Source organism: Arachis hypogaea, chromosome 18, assembly GCF_003086295.3.
Source record: "Arachis hypogaea cultivar Tifrunner chromosome 18, arahy.Tifrunner.gnm2.J5K5, whole genome shotgun sequence".
NCBI classification, from domain to species: Eukaryota; Viridiplantae; Streptophyta; class Magnoliopsida; order Fabales; family Fabaceae; genus Arachis; species Arachis hypogaea.
In genome coordinates, this window is record NC_092053.1 from 115,809,409 (window position 1) to 115,814,881 (window position 5,473).

Genomic DNA, 5,473 nt, shown 5'->3' on the forward strand with positions numbered 1-5,473 from the left:
ATGGAAAACAGAAGGGATGATCATGAATGGGAAGAGAGATGATGAGGTAGGTGGGGATCCTGTGGGGTCCACAGATCCTGAGATGATCCTGTGGGGTCCACAGATCCTGAGGTGTCAAGGCATTTACATCCCTGCACCAATTTAGGCATGTAAAATGCCTTTGCACACAACTCTGGGTGTTCAGCGCCAGGTTGGTGCCCATTTTGGGCGTTCAACGCCCATTTGCTGCCATTTCTGGCGTTGAACGCCAGAACCATGCTTGTTCTGGGCGTTCAGCGCCAGGATGCTGCCCATTTTGGGCGTTCAGCGCCAGAACCATGCTCTGTTCTGGCGTTTGAACGCCATACAGATGCTCCTCCAGGGTGTGATTTTTCTTCTGCTGTTTTTGATTCCGTTTTTGATTTTTTTGTTTATTTTGTGACTCCACATGATCATGAACCTATAAAGACATATAACTAAGAAAAATATAGTTAGATAAATAAACATTGGGTTGCCTCCCAACAAGCGCTTCTTTAATGTCAATAGCATGACAGTGGGCTCTCATGGAGCCTCACAGATGTGCAGAGCTTTGTTGAGACTCTCCAACACCAAACTTAAAGTTTGGATATGGGAGTTCAACACCAAACTTAGAGTTTGGTTGTGGCCTCCCAACACCAAACTTAGAGTTTGACTGTGGGGGCTCTGGTTGACTCTGCTTTGAGAGAAGCTTTTTCTGCTTCCTCTCCATGGTTGCAGAGGGAGATCCTTGAGTTTTAAACACAAGGGAGTCCTCATTCCATTGAAGGACTATTTCACCTCTGTCAACATCAATCACAGCTCTTACTGTGGCCAGGAAAGGTCTTCCTAGGATGATGGATTCATCCTCTTCCTTTCCAGTATCCAGGACTATGAAATCAGCAGGGATGTAAAGGCCTTCAACCTTTACTAACACGTCCTCTACTTGTCCATAAGCCTGTTTTCTTGAACTATCTGCCATCTCTAATGAGATTTTAGCAGCTTGCACCCCATAGATTCTCAGTTTCTCTATTACAGAGAGGGGCATGAGGTTTATTCCTGAACCAAGGTCACACAGAGCCTTAAAGATTATGGTGCCTATGGTACAGGGTATTATGAACTTTTCAGGATCCTGTCTCTTTTGAGGCAATGTCAGTTGATCCAGATCACTTAGTTCATTGATGAACAAGGGAGGTTCAACTTCCCAAGTATCAATGCCAAATAATTTGGCATTCAGATTCATGATTGCACCAAGAAACTTGGCAGTTTGCTCTTCAGTAACATCCTCATTCTCTTCAGAAGAGGGATACTCATCAGAGCTCATGAAGGGTATAAGGAGGTTCAATGGGATCTCTATGGTCTCTAGATGAGCCTCAGAGTCCTTTGGTCCCTCAGAGGGAAGCTCCTTATTGACCACTGGACATCCCAAGAGGTCTTCCTCCTTGGGATTCACGTCCTCTCCTCTCCTCACAGGTTCGGCCATGGTGCTTATGTCAATGGCCTTGCACTCTCCTTTTGGATTCTCTTCTGTATTGCTTGGGAGAGTACTTGGAGGGATTTCAGTGATCCTTTTACTCAGCTGGCCCACTTGTGCTTCCAAATTTCTAATGGAAGACCTGGTTTCATTCATGAAACTCACAGTGGCCTTAGATAGATCAGAGACTAGATTTGATAAATTAGAAGCATTTTGTTCAGAGTTCTCTGTCTATTGCTGAGTGGATGATGGAAAAGGTTTATTATTGTTAAACCTGTTTCTTCCACTATTATTAAAGCCTTGTTGAGGCTTTTGATCCTTCCATGAGAAATTGGGGTGATTTCTCCATGATGAGTTATAGGTGTTTCCATAAGGTTCACCTAAGTAATTTACCTCTGCTATTGCAGGGTTCTCAGGATCATAAGCTTCTTCTGCATAAGAAGCCTCTTGAGTACTGTTGGATGCAGCTTGCATTCCATGCAGACTCTGAGAGATCATATTGACTTGCTGAGTCAATATTTTATTCTGAGCCAATATGGCATTCAGAGTATCAACCTCAAGAACTCCCTTCTTCATAGGCGTCCCATTACTCATAGGATTCCTTTCAGAAGTGTACATGAACTGGTTATTAGCAACCATGTCAATGAGTTCTTGAGCTTCTGCAGGCGTTTTCTTTAGGTGAATGGATCCACCTGCAGAAGTGTCCAGTGACATCTTTGATAGCTCAGATAAACCATCATAGAATATATCCAGGATGGTCCATTCTGAAAGCATGTCAGAAGGACACTTTTTTGTCAACTGTTTGTATCTTTCCCAAGCTTCATAGAGGGATTCACCTTCTTTCTGTCTGAAGGTTTGAACATCAGCTCTAAGCTTTCTCAGCTTTTGAGGAGGAAAGTACTTGGCTAAGAAAGCCGTGACCAGCTTATCCCAAGAGTTCAGGCTGTCTTTGGGTTGAGAATCCAACCATAATCTAGCTCTGTCTCTTACAGCAAAGGGGAAAAGCATGAGCCTGTAGACTTCAGGATCTACTCCATTAATCTTAACAGTATCACATATCTGCAAGAATTCAGTTAAGAACTGAAAAGGATCTTCAGATGGAAGTCCATGAAACTTGCAGTTCTGCTGCATCAGAGAAACTAATTGAGGTTTCAGCTCAAAGTTGTTTGCTCCAATGGCAGGAATGGAGATGCTTCTTTCATGTAAATTGGAATTAGGTGCAGTAAAGTCACCAAGCATCTTCCTTACATTATTATTATTTTCGGCTGCCATCTCCTCTTCCTGTTCGAAAATTTCTGAAAGGTTTTCTCTGGATTGTTGTAATTTAGCTTCTCTTAATTTTCTCTTCAGAGTCCTTTCAGGTTCTGGATCTGCTTCCACAAGAATGTTCTTATCCTTGCTCCTACTCATATGACAAAGAAGAAGGCACAGAGAAATAATAATAATAATAGAGATCCTTTATACCACAGTATAGGGATCTCTGTGTGAGTAGAAGAAGAGGGGGAGACAAAGAATGTAATATAATGGAAGAAACACAACTGTGAGGATGGCAGAGATGTGAGATGAGATGTTAGGATATGAATGAATAAATAGAATAAGATGGGGGAGGGATAATTTTCGAAAATTATTTTGAAAAAGAGTTAGTGATTTTCGAAAATGGTTTTTGAAAATTGTTAGTATTTTTTTTTCGAAATTTTTTTTTTTAAAATTAAAAATAAAAATAAGAATAATTAGTTAATTAAAAAGAAATTTTTGAAAAAGGGGGGAGATATTTTCGAAAATTAGAGAGAGAGAGTTAGTTAGGTAGTTTTGAAAAAGTTAAGAAACAAACAAAAAGTTAGTTAGTTAGTTGAAACAAATTTTGAAAAGATAAGAAGTTAGGAAGTTAGAAAAGATATTTTGAAAAAGATAAGATGAGAAGATATTTTTGAAAAGATATGATAGAAATTAGTTTTGAAAAAGATTTGAATTTTTAAAATCACAATTAATGACTTGATTCACAAGAAATCACAAGATATGATTCTAGAACTTAAAGTTTGAATCTTTCTTAACAAGCAAGTAACAAACTTGAAATTTTTTGAATCAAAACATTAATTGTTTATGTTATTTTCGAAAATTATGATATAAAATAAGAAAAAGATTTTTGAAAAATATTTTTGGAATTTTCGAAAATAACTAAGAATTTTGAAAAAGATTTGATTTTTGAAAAAGATAAGATTTTCAAATTGAAAATTTGACTTGACTCATAAGAAACAACTTGATTTTAAAAATTTTTGAAAAGTCAATCCAAATTTTCGAATTTGATGAGAGAAAAAGGGAAAGATATTTTTTTTATTTTTGAAATTTTTTTGAAAAACGTGAAAATTATGCAATGCATGAAATTTTTAGATCAAAACATGTGATGCATGCAAGAATGCTATGAATGTCAAGATGAACACCAAGAACACTATGAAGATCATGATGAACATCAAGAACACATTTTTGAAAAATTTTTAATGCAAAGAAAACATGCAAGACACCAAACTTAGAATTCTTTAATGCTTAGACATTAAGAATTCAAGAATGCATATGAAAAACAATAAAAGACACAAAACAAAAAATCATCAAGATCAAACAAGAAGACTTACCAAGAACAACTTGAAGATCATGAAGAACACTATGAATGCATGATATTTTCGAAAAAGTGCAAGATGCATATGCAAGTGACACCAAACTTATGATATGACTCAAGACTCAAACAAGAAACAAAAAATATTTTTGATTTTTATGATTTTCTAATTTTTTTGGATTTTTTCAAAAATTTATTGAAAAGGGAAAATAAGGATTCCAAAATTTTTAATATGAATTCCAGGAATCTTGCATTCTTAGTCTAAAGCTTCAGTCCAGGAATTAGACATGGCTCACTAGCCAGCCAAGCTTTCAAAGAAAGCTCCAGTCCAAAACACTAGACATGGCCAATGGCCAGCCAAGCTTTAGCATGTAACTCAGATATGACATGCCTGACATACTCATTCCCAAAGGAATAGACATGGCTTTACAGCCAGCCAGGCTTCAACATGCTTCATGAAACACTAGAATTCATTCTTAAAAATTTTGAATAAAAATTTTTTTTTTTGAAAACATTTTTATTTTTTTTCGAAAACAGATGAGAAAATTTTAGAAATATTTTTGAAAATAAAACAAAAAGAAAATTACCTAATCTGAGCAACAAGATGAACCGTCGGTTGTCCAAACTCGAACAATCCCCGGCAACGGCGCCAAAAACTTGGTGCACGAAATTGTGATGTCCAGGCTCAAACTATTTCTGGCACGTGAGCAACTTGGTATGCGTAATCGTGATTACACATTCATAATTTGTCACAACTTCGATACAACTGACCAGCAAGTGCACTGGGTCGTCCAAGTAATACCTTACGTGAGTAAGGGTCGAATCCCATAGAGATTGTTGGTATGAAGCAAGCTATGGTCACCTTGTAAATCTCAGTCAGGCAGATATAAAATAATCATGGAGTTTTCGAATAATAAATAATAGAATAGGGATAGAGATACTTATGTAAATCATTGGTAGGAATTTCAGATAAGCGAATGGAGATGCTTTTCGTTCCTCTGAACCTCTGCTTTCCTGCTATCTTCATCCAATCAGTCTCACTCCTTTCCATGGCTGGCTTTATGTGATACATCACCACTGTCAATGGCTACTTTCGGTCATCTCTCGGGAAAATGATCCAATGCCCTGTCACAGCACGGCTATTCATCTGTCGGTTCTCGATCATGCTGGAATAGGATTTACTATCCTTTTGCGTCTGTCACTAACGCCCTGCAATCGCGAGTTAGGAGCTCGTCACAGTCATTCAATCATTGAATCCTACTCGGAATACCACAGACAAGGTTTAGACCTTCCGGATTCTCTTGAATGCCGCCATCATTCTAGCTTACGCCACGAAGATTCTGGTTAGGAGATCTAAGAGATATTCATTCTAGCTTAATTCATGTAGAACAGAAGTG

At 37.7% G+C, this 5,473-nt stretch overlaps 1 non-coding gene across 1 annotated transcript; it reads left to right on the forward strand.

The window, feature by feature from the left end:
* The first annotated feature begins 2,236 nt into the window (after positions 1-2,236).
* Positions 2,237-2,344, forward strand: LOC112773908 (small nucleolar RNA R71). The gene has a single exon (XR_003188431.1). It is a non-coding gene; the product is annotated as a small nucleolar RNA R71 (small nucleolar RNA).
* Positions 2,345-5,473: the final 3,129 nt, after the last annotated feature.